We start from the raw sequence: 11,937 nt of genomic DNA on the forward strand, positions 1-11,937 counted from the left end.
AATATGAAAAAGGAGGTTTTGCTAGCGCTCCTCCCCCATATAATCCGGAATATAAATCAATCACTGATTTTGGTTATAATAATACATTGTATCCAGATCTGACCGCTCTGAAAACGGTCCCAGCTGCACCCATGCAAGTCAAAACTAGACAGAGTAAAGAGGAAGGTCAATCAATAGTCTATACGACTAAAACCCATGTCCCCTTCTCCCCAGGAGAAAAAGAAATGATATGGGTGTCCCTCCCAAAATTAAAACCAAACCAGGGTAACACAACTTTTTGGGATATTCTAGATGAAAAGATGGTTATTCACCTCCTTCACCCGCACGATGTACACATCATCGTGAAGGCTAAATGTCCGCCCAACATTTGGATACAGTTACTACGAGAATATCAGACCGGGGAGTGGGCTAATGTAGCCTCTACAGATGAGGAGGAAATAACAGAACTTTTTCACAATGGATCAAGAAAACTGAGATAGTGAAATAATGAAATAATCGAGTGGGATTATTTGACATTTTATTCTAAATAATCATAAGCTTAAATAATAAGTTATAAGGGCTGTTTGAGACACTGCAGGGTCAATAAAACATGCCACAGATCGGATATCTGAATTATCTTTAGATATCAATGTGTATGTGCTTTGTGTGTTTATGAATATGTATAGTTTGAAGGTGATATAAGGTAAATGTCTATGTTTTGGCAATCATTTTAGAATTATATTTAAAAATGTAACAACAGATTTATCATATTCATGAGGATCTTTGGCTCTATACAGAGTGCCTCAAGCATCAGAAATCAGAAAGAAAGACTATTATAAGAAAAGTAATCCAAAATATACATTGAATAAACAGATGGATAATAATAGTAATACATAAATAGTCATGGTGTCTCCACAAGAAGAACCAGAATTTGTTTGTTAAACATCATGTTATGGACAAGCTCTGTCAAAAGTCAAATTCAAGGAAACGAAAGGCTAGAAGAGAGCCTGGTGCAGCCCTGACAGCCTGTGAAAGCAGGAGAATGTAAACAGTCTGGTGACATGTTACAGTCTTTCAGAAAATGTTTGGTTATTGGTGCCTAGCATATAATACCTGAAATGAAAGTCAAAGTAGACCATGGTTTTAAGATGAGTGATGTAGGAAAAGGGTAAGATACCGCAGAAGTATAAGATTACAACTATAGAATAAGTAAGCTCAAGTAATATAAAATGCTTTACAGGAGAAAAGTAAGAATGGAAAGGAAGAGTAAAAGAGAAGGTGTCCTAGGATTATGGGAATCATTATTGAGATCAATGGCCTATTGGCTAATATTTTGTTAGGTACATATATGACTTCAATAAACGAATAATGGAGTGACATCTGTATAAATATAAATAAAACATATTGATAAAAAAACCTGAATACATTTCTTGTAAGAAATTAAGAATAGGAGAAAGAATAGCTGTTAGAATGCAGAGCAATGTTAACCAAAGTTGAAGAGGGTTTGAGTAAGTTGACGAGGGTCTGAGTAAGTTGATAAGGCTTGGGAAGCAGGAAAAGGTGAGTTTGATGTGTGTGAGACAAATGTGCTGCCACTTTTAGCACAGAGAGCTTCTGATGGTGATTGAATGAAACGTGGGAAAATAAATAAACTTGATGTAGGATAAATGAATAAATAATTGAATGAGATATGAGCCGCAGAGACCTCCCACATTGGAAAGTGGACTACAGCAGATAATCCTCTCCTCTCCCAGGGCAGGGTGATTAAGTGGGGACGCGTGTGAAGAGTGCAGGTGGACCCAGGTGAGTTGTGAAAGAAAGAAGAAACAAAAATAATAAGGCACGCGTGCAAACAATCAAAATAATACTAAGTGAATAACAAATTAAACAATAAAGTGAAAGATAATCAACACACAAAATAATGGCAATATAGAACCAAACAAAATACACAAGCCATATTGCATAAAGTGAAGTGAAATATAAATATAATAAGTAATGGTGATTAAGGAGCTAATTAACACCGTCCGTGACATTTACATTGGTTGGGTGTGTGGATACCAGTAATAATTTTTGTTTTATTGAAATACAAAATAATTCTATTTTTCCGAAGTGCTGAACTTTAATACAGTCTAGAAAGATTAATATTTTTTGTCTTGGGCTATATTATTATTACCATAGTTTTTCTATTGTATAAGTATCTTGGAGTAGAGGCATAGGTGGGCATGTGGGCAGAGGAGTAGGAAGGCCGGTCAAGCAAATAAGCTTGCTAAGGTACGCAGCAGCAGCAAGCAGCCCCCACATCCAGCCAGCCAGCCAGTCTGGCTGGCAGTGACTGAGTGGTTGACAGACGGCAAGCAACGGAATGTACGTGCTCTGTGATGTCATAGCAGTCAGCTGAGAGAGGCTCGTGATGTCATCGCTGAGCTGGCTGGCTGGCTGGCTGGCTGGCGGGCTGGCTGGCTCTGTGTGTGTGTGTGTTTGTGTGTGTGTCTGTTTTTCTGTTTGTCAGTCTGTCTGTCTGTCTCTCTCTCTCTCTCTCTCTCTCCCTCTCAATTCATTTGTATTGTCAAAAGCAATTGGACATACATACATTCATACATATATATATATATATATATATATATATATATACATGCATACATACATGCTAGAAAGTCATTACTATGTTATCTTAAAGGCTAACTAAGCAGAACATATATCATTATCGAACAGAGTTCATAGGTCTATACATGGTATTAGGGAACAGGCACGTAGGTCATTCTGTTTGACATTGTCTCCAAGGTTCTCATTGTAAATAACAAAGAGAAATCAAACTACCTTATGGCCTCCTGACCTTCTAGCTTGACCTTATCTTTCTTAAGTATACAAGAGAGAAAAACAGTTGTGAGAAAAGAATTTCTAACTTTCCTTCCACACATACATACATACATACATACATACATACATACATACATACATACATACATACATACAAACCAGAGGCATGCAAAAAAATATAAAGAGGAAGAAAATGTTGTATAGCACATACAAAAGGGATGGTGATGAAACAAAATACATAGAATATGTTGAGCTGCAAAGAGATCTTAAGAAAGGGATCAGGAAAGCAAAGAGGGAAATAGAAAGAAACATAGCTCTTGGAGCTACAACCAATGCAATGAGCTTTTTTCAAAATTACAACAGCAAGCGGTCAATTAAGGAGGAGGTGAAACAGATAAAGGGCAAAAATGGAGGTATCTTGGAAAATGAACAAGATGTGGCAAATATTCTAAATGAGTATTTCACAGAGGTTTTTACAAAAGAAAAAACAGATGACATGCCACAGGTTGACAATCAATCCAGTCAAACCCTAAGAGAGATCAGGATAAATGAGGAGGAGGTACTAAAGGGACTAGCAGAATTAAAATCAAACAAATCACCTGGGCCAGATGGGATATTTCCAACAGTACTTAAAGAAATGAGGGAAATTATGTATAGGCCGTTAACTCGATTATTTCAAATGACACTTAGAACAGGGGATGTTCCCACTGACTGGAAGACAGCAAATTTCATACCAATCCACAAGAAAGGGGACAAAACTGAGCCAGGAAATTACAGACCAATCAGTCTCACCTGCATCACCTGTAAAATGTTGGAAAAAATTATTAGACAGAAAATAGAGGAGCATCTCAATGAAAACCATATTCTTGGAGATAGTCAACATGGGTTTAGACGAGGCAGATCATGTCTTACTAACTTAATACATTTTTTTGAACATGCAACTGCAGCTGTAGATCACGTGAAAGCATATGATATGATATACTTAGATTTCCAAAAAGCTTTTGATAAGGTTCCACACCAAAGACTGATCCTCAAATTGGAAGCTGTAGGCATTCAGGGTCATGTAAGTAGATGGATTATGAACTGGTTGATGTATAGGAAACAGATTAGAGGAGTCACTTCTAACTGGAGTGAGGTTGTTAGTGGAGTTCCACAGGGATCAGTACTAGGGCCTTTGCTTTTTCTAATCTATATTAATGATCTGGACTCTGGGATACTTAGCAACCTTGTCAAATTTGCAGATGATACTAAAATAGGTGGCTTAGCAGATACAATCTTGGCAGCACATGCTATTCAGAGGAACTTAGATAAATTCAGTTGTGGGCTGACACCTGGCAAATGAAATTCAATGTGGACAAGTGCAAGGTAATACATGCAGTAAAACAAAAATGTCCACTATAATTACACTATGGGAGGTACAGATCTAGATGAAGTAATGCATGAGAAAGACCTAGGAATCTATGTGGATTCACTTTCTCCATCCAAACAATGTGGGGAAGCAATACAAAAGGCATACAGAATGCTAGGGTATATCGTCAAAAGTGTAGAATTTAAGTAATGTTAAGACTGTACAATGCGCTAGACCTCATCTGGAATACTGTGTACAGTTCTGGGCACCACACTTCAAGAAGGATATTGCTGCTTTAGAGACAGTTCAGAGGAGAGCAACCAGACTTATTCCAGGTCTGAAGGGAAAGTCCTACTCGGAGAGACTGAGGGAACTGAACCTTTTCACCCTGGAACAGAGGAGATTACGTGGGGACTTGATCCAAGTCTTCAAAATCATGAAAGGTTCCTCAAACCAGAGGAGCTTTTCCAGATCAGCAGGGACACACGCACCAGGGGACAACAAATGGAAATTGGGCTTCAAGGCATTCAAGATGGAAAGTGGTAGAAGCTGAAAGTTTGGGAACATTTAAAAATAGACTGGATAGGATCCATGGATCACTTAGATATTAATGGACACCAAACGAGCATGATGGGTCGAATGGCCTCCTCTCGTTTGTAAACTTTCTTATGTTCTTATGTTCTTATGAATGTTCCCTAAGCATGTTTCAAATGTTCCCTAATTTATGTTACAAATGTGCCTTAGCACCTCTCTCTCTCTCTCTCTCTCTCTCTCTCTCTGTCTCAATTCAGTGCATTTGTATTGTCAAAGCAATTGGACATGCATACATACATACATACATACATATATATGGAAAATAAACAATATGTGTACATCTCTGCATTAATGGTGCCCTAACAGATGTGCAAGTTACATGACAGACAGACAGACAGACACTCACACACACTTTCACACACACACACACACACACACACACTTTCACAGACAGACAGACAGACAGACACACACACACACACACACACACTTGTATACCTGACACGTATAGAAGACTGGATAGGGAGATATAAATAGCAATGGGGAGACTCTTGTACTTGGTGTGGCTCTATCCATATAGTGGGGCCAGCAGCCACTTAGCAGGTGTAGCAATAGAAGCTCAGCCTGGGGAGACTGGATTTAGCATTTCCTCTCCATTTTGATAAGTATCCTTAATCATTTCTGCAAAATACTTCTATGATACCTATGTATGTTTTTTACTTGTACTATATTATACTATCAAGTATCAGTGTACACATACAATGTGACCTGTTACATTAATACAGAGGCCACGGAAGGCCAGATCAGTAACAGCCACTGTCCCCTGATATTACACTTTTTTACAATCACTTTGGCACTCATTTCAGAACCTTGATGTCATTTTTCAAAACTCTAGACACTAAACTCACACCCGATGATCAAAATGCACATTTTTCAATTGCTTGGATACAATACACATCAACCTCAGATCATTTGTTCATTGAACTAAAATGATACAACTTAACGTCAAAGTATTACCATTTCAAAATGCAATTCACACATTACATCTGAGATCACTGTCTATTCATTTCATTACAAAGATCTAACTATCAATTGATACAGCTGCTCAAAATGATAAGTGACTGTTGCATTACTCTTAATTCATAGTTTTATGGAAACTGACGAACAGTATTCCATGTTTCGATCATGAAAGTTTCAGGATAATGAGATCCATTGACACCAATAACCGAGGAGCATGAGCCAGTTGAACTACATTATCTATGGATGTAATATTTCATCATCATTCATCATCATGTAGCACTTTTCCACACCATGTTTTCAGTGTGGAAGGAAAGTTAGAAATTCTTTCTCTAATACCTGTTTTTCTCTCTTGTATACTTAAGAAAGATAAGGTCAAGCCAGAAGGTAGTTTGATTTCTGCTTGTTATTTACGATGAGAATCTTGGAGACAATGTCAAACAGTATGATTGAAGTGCCTGCTCCCTAATCCATGTGTTGATCTATGAACTCTGTCCTATAATGATATAAATTCTGCTTAGCTAACTTTTAAGATAACATAGTAATGACTTTCTGATTATAACCAGCTCTTTGATTTTTGTGTATAAAAGCTCTGACTGTTAAAATGAAGGCAGAGCGACTTTGGGATCTTCTTGAGTCACTGTTCCTCTCCACGCTGCGTGTATTAAAGGCATTGCAACTAACGCTCCAACCTGGTTGAAGATGATTGTTCTTCCACATCAGATTTGACATTACTGTATGTATGCAGGCCCTTGTAATTGCTATTCCAATACTGCCAACTGGTTATTGATGATTGATTTCACATTGTGGTACGAGTATCGAGTGAAATGAGTGCTATCCACCCGAGCAACACAGTGATAACATGGAGCCGGCAGGTCATCCAGGTCACAATAGAGGTCAAGCAGTGGGAGGAGGAAGACGTGGTGGTCAAAGGAATGGAAGGGGACATGCACCCCTTCTGAGAGGTGGTCGTGGGCCTCGTCATAGAGGAGGGCTTAGGCCTCACCAGAGAGGCAGCCATGGGCCTCATTTGAGAGGTGTTGGGGGAACGTGGTAGAGGACAAGGCCACGGACCAGACAGCGGCAGCAACAGCAAATAGTGTCCAGTGAAATCCGAGAAATAGTTGTAGAACATGTTGTAAATCATGGCATGACCATGACTGAGGCAGCTACAATGATTCAATCAAACCTCAGAATCAACTCAGGATCAACTGTGGCCTCAATCATCAGAAATGTCCGTACTGAGAAGCGGCAAGTCTTCAGCATGCACTAAACATTAGGCTACTCTCAATTGTCAAATGACTGTATACTGCATACCAATGTGTAGCACAGAGTATAGTGTGCCTTTTGAAAGAAATGCAGACAGAGTGAAGCAGCTGATGACTGAGTATGTTCAGGTATGTTCAGTTTCAAGATGCCTCTTGTGAAAAATGGTTGTGAGAACCTGAACCTGAACACAGGGCTGATGGAAATTTAGAAGTACAGTAATCAATCCTTTGTTTTGCTTTTTACACTAAGCCAGGTGAGGAACACTGCAGTTGACATTTTACTGTAGTTTTGTTCGTTTTTGTAGCTAATTATTTTTGCATGGATTCAAAGAAACCTATGGTGTGATTTGATTGTATTGCATCAATACATTTCAGATTTTGTTCAATGATTCCACTGTGTCTGTAGTATTCTCTCTACTAGTCCTTTTACAGTGATGTATTTATGTGTAGTACCATAATGAAACATGTATCACATATTTTGTACTACAATATTTAATGATTGTACGAACAACTACACAGTGAAACTATCGGTATCTTCTGTGTTACTATGTTACTATGGTATTTCATGATAAATGAGTTATTTGAACCAACAAGTCTGCAAGTGCTAGGTTTCTATAAAGATATGAATGCACAATGCAATGTTTTGAACATTGGACAGCCTGTGTTACAAGTGATGACCGTTTTGAGTTTTGTGTCTAGAGTTTTGAAAAATGACATCAAGGTTCTGAAATTAGTGACAAAGTGATTGTAAAAAACTGTATATTCATCCTATTTAATGTGCTCTTTTAAAATGTACTTTTCTTTTTTATGTTGCCATTTCTGTTCTACCAATGTTTCAGTTGTTAGCCAAAGATTGACAGAGTACATCTCATACACACAGGCCAGACAGCAAAGATTTCTTTTTGAAATTCAATTACAAATGCTGCATGAACTCATCAATACGATTAGAGCTCCTGAAAGCAATATAACTAACTCACTCTACAGCATCTCATTAGCAGTGAAAAGAAACCAAGAAAGTTGGGACAGTCGACTGTTTACCACTATGTAACATCACCTTTTCTTTTAATAACACTTATTAAGCACTTGGGCACTGAAGACACCACTTGGTTAAGTTTAGCAAGCGGGATTTTCCCCCATTCATCCATTATGCATTTCCTCAGCTGCGCAACTGCACAGGGCCTTCGTTGTCTTAATTTGCACTTCATAGTGCGCCACACATTCTCAATTCGGAGACAGGTCAGGACTGCAGGCAGGCCATGCTAGCACCCGCACTCTCTGCCTATGCAACCATGCGCTTGAAATCTGGGCAGAATGTGGTTTGGCGTTATCCTGCTGAAAAATGCAGGTACGTCCCTGGAAAAGATGATGTCTGGATGGCAGCATATGTTGCTCCAAAATGTGTACATCTCTTTCTGCAAAAATGGTGCCCTCACAGATGTGCGAGTTACATGACAGACACTCATACACACTGTCACACCCATACACACACAAACACACACTTTCACAGACAGACACACGCACACACACACTTTCACACACAATCACTTTCACAGACAGACACACACACACACTTTCACACAGAGACAGACACACACACACTTACATACATACATACATGCATACATACATACAGTGAGGGAAAAAAGTATTTGATCCCCTGCTGATTTTGTACGTTTGCCCACTGACAAAGAAATGATCAGTCTATAATTTTAATGGTAGGTGTATTTTAGCAGTGAGAGACAGAATAACAACAAGAAAATCCAGAAAAACGCATTTCAAAAAAGTTATAAATTGATTTGCATGTTAATGAGGGAAATAAGTATTTGATCCCCTATCAATCAGCAAGATTTCTGGCTCCCAGGTGTCTTTCATACAGGTAACGAGCTGAGATTAGGAGCACTCTCTTAAAGGGAGTGCTCCTAATCTCAGCTCGTTACCTGTATAAAAGACACTTGTCCACAGAAGCAATCAATCAATCAGATTCCAAACTCTCCACCATGGCCAAAGAGCTGTCCAAGGATGTCAGGGACAAGATTGTAGACCTACACAAGACTGGAATGGGCTACAAGACCATCACCAAGCAGCTTGGTGAGAAGGTGACAACAGTTGGTGCGATTATTCGCAAATGGAAGAAACACAAAATAACTGTCAGTCTCCCTCAGTCTGGGGCTCCATGCAAGATCTCACCTCGTGGAGTTTCAATGATCATGAGAACGGTGAGGAATCAGCCCAGAACTACATGGGAGGATCTTGTTAATGATCTCAAGGTAGCTGGGACCATAGTCACCAAGAAAACAATTGGTAACACACTATGCCGTGAAGGACTGAAATCCTGCAGCGCCCGCAAGGTCCCCCTGCTCAAGAAAGCACATGTACAGACCCGTCTGAAGTTTGCCAATGAACATCTGAATGATTCAGAGGAGAACTGGGTGAAAGTGGTCTCAGATGAGACCAAAATCAAGCTCTTTGCCATCAACTCAACTCGCCGTGTTTGGAGGAGGAGGAATGACCCCAAGAACACCATTCCCACCATCAAACATGGAGGTGGAAACATTATGCTTTGGGGCTGTTTTTCTGCTAAGGGGACAGGACAACTGCACCGCATCAAAGGGACGATGGACGGGGCCATGTACCGTCAAATCATGGGTGAGAACCCTAAGCCAGGGCATTGAAAATGGGTCAAATACTTATTTCCCTCATTAACATGCAAATCAATTTTATAACTTTTTTGAAATGCATTTTTCTGGATTTTCTTGTTGTTATTCTGTCTCTCACTGCTAAAATACACCTACCATTAAAATTATAGACTGATCATTTCTTTGTCAGTGGGCAAACGTACAAAATCAGCAGGGGATCAATTACTTTTTTCCCCCACTGTACATACATATATATGGAAAAGAAACATTACAAGTATAAATCACAATAAGATGTAATAAAGTACAGATAAACAAAGTGTAATAAAATGTGATCTGTTTGAAAATGCAGGGACGTCACTGGAAAAGATGATGTCTGGATGGCAGCATATGTTGCTCCAAAATGTGTACATCTCTTCTGCAAAAATGGTGCCCTCACAGATGTGCGAGTTACATGACAGACAGACAGACAGACACTCACACACACTGTCACACCCACACACACACTTTCACAGAGAGACATATACACACACACACACACACACACACACACACACACACACTATCACACAGAGACAGGCACACACACGTACAGACACACACACTAACTTTCACACAGAGACAGACACACACACACACACACACACACACACACACACACATACATACATACATATGGAAAAGAAACAATACTTTTATAAATCACAATAAGATGTAATAAAGTACAGAAAAACTAAATGTAAGAAAATGTGATCTTTAATACACACAAATATGTATGGCTGGTCGGATGCGTCTTGGACTCGGGTTCCTCTTCATTACGTATAACGCTTTTGCCTTTTGCTAAAGCTTTCCGTGGAGGGGATCGTGGGTGAGTTTGTACCATTCTTGGGGGGCTCTGCCTTGTTGGGGCGGAGCTGTGATCCAGGTGAACAGCAGATCGGGCATAGGTGGGCATGTGGGCAGAGGAGTAGGAAGGCCGGTCAAGCAAATAAGCTTGCTAAGGTACGCAGCAGCAGCAAGCAGCCCCCCCATCCAGCCAGCCAGCCAGTCTGGCTGGCAGTGACTGAGTGGTTGACAGACAGCAAGCAACGGAATGTACGTGCTCTGTGATGTCATAGCAGTCAGCTGAGAGAGGCTCGTGATGTCATCGCTGAGCTGGCTGGCTGGCTGGCTGGCTCTGTGTGTGTGTGTGTCTGTGTCTGTCTGTTTTTCTGTTTGTCAGTCTGTCTGTCTGTCTCTCTCTCTCTCTCAATTCAATTCATTTGTATTGTCAAAGCAATTGGACATACATACATACATACATACATACATATATGTAGCGTAAGGTACACTTATACATTTCAATTAAAGAAGTGAATTCATAGTATCACCTTATCACGAATCCTGGAGTCTTGTAGAACTCAATTTCTGTAATAATTGGACGCAGACACCAATTCCAAAGATATAAATTGTCAAATTTATTTAAAAACAAAGACTAAATGTAGCACTACACTAATTATACAAAAGGGAAAAACTAATTAAAATTCAACTCTAGATCAACAAATCAAAGACAAATCACTTCCGTGACCAAATCAAAGACCATGGGATCCCATAGGATAACACACAAATCGTTAAACAAAAAAGGTTATAAACACATTGACTACAATACCGGTTAGTAATTCTAGGAATCACTAAGAAACAGTTGAAAGTGCTAAATTGCAGTTTCAGAAGATGAAAAAAAACTGTAACTGATGGGATATGTAGTACTTTATACTCGAGTGGTCTATGCGATTACACCCTGTTGGTGTTATTAAGAACGCCAAGTACCAGAATGCAGAGCGGGACTGTTTTTTGTGCCGTGACTTGTCGGGGGAAAAAGGCGCAGAAAAAACGGACGAGAAGGTGAAGGTAGTATGGCGGTGATGCACGCGTTGGTGAAGTGGGAAAGCGGGGTCGACAAAGACTCTTACAGCGTGATTCCCACTGCTTGCTTTCGCAATTTTGATTTATTCAGCATTGCTGATGATGACGAAGAGACGACTCGAAACTTCAGAGCAGAGTGGAGAGACACGAACAAACCTCCAAAAGGTGGATGGCCTGTCCATGAAGCGCAGATCATTATGACTGGTAACAATGTTTATTTAAAAAAAAAACATTAAAGTCTTTACATGCTATTTGATATATACAATCACAGTATATTTGAAATGAATGTTTAAGTTATTAATGTGTTGTACTTCTAACATACTCTTATAACATGGTAGGTGGTGGTGAGGGCGCTAAAAACTCGTCATATTTGACTGGCATTTGTAAGAACGATTTATTGTGTGTTGTGCTTTACAATAAAATCCCCCAAATCACAAAA

General features: G+C 39.5%; 1 non-coding gene across 1 annotated transcript; it reads left to right on the forward strand.

Annotated features, from left to right (window-relative positions):
* The first annotated feature begins 10,392 nt into the window (after positions 1–10,392).
* On the forward strand, positions 10,393–10,507 carry LOC136730536 (U5 spliceosomal RNA). Its single transcript, XR_010809330.1, has one exon. It is a non-coding gene; the product is annotated as a U5 spliceosomal RNA (small nuclear RNA).
* The last annotated feature ends 1,430 nt before the right edge of the window (positions 10,508–11,937 follow it).

This window comes from Amia ocellicauda, unplaced genomic scaffold (genome assembly GCF_036373705.1).
Source record: "Amia ocellicauda isolate fAmiCal2 unplaced genomic scaffold, fAmiCal2.hap1 HAP1_SCAFFOLD_32, whole genome shotgun sequence".
NCBI classification, from domain to species: Eukaryota; Metazoa; Chordata; class Actinopteri; order Amiiformes; family Amiidae; genus Amia; species Amia ocellicauda.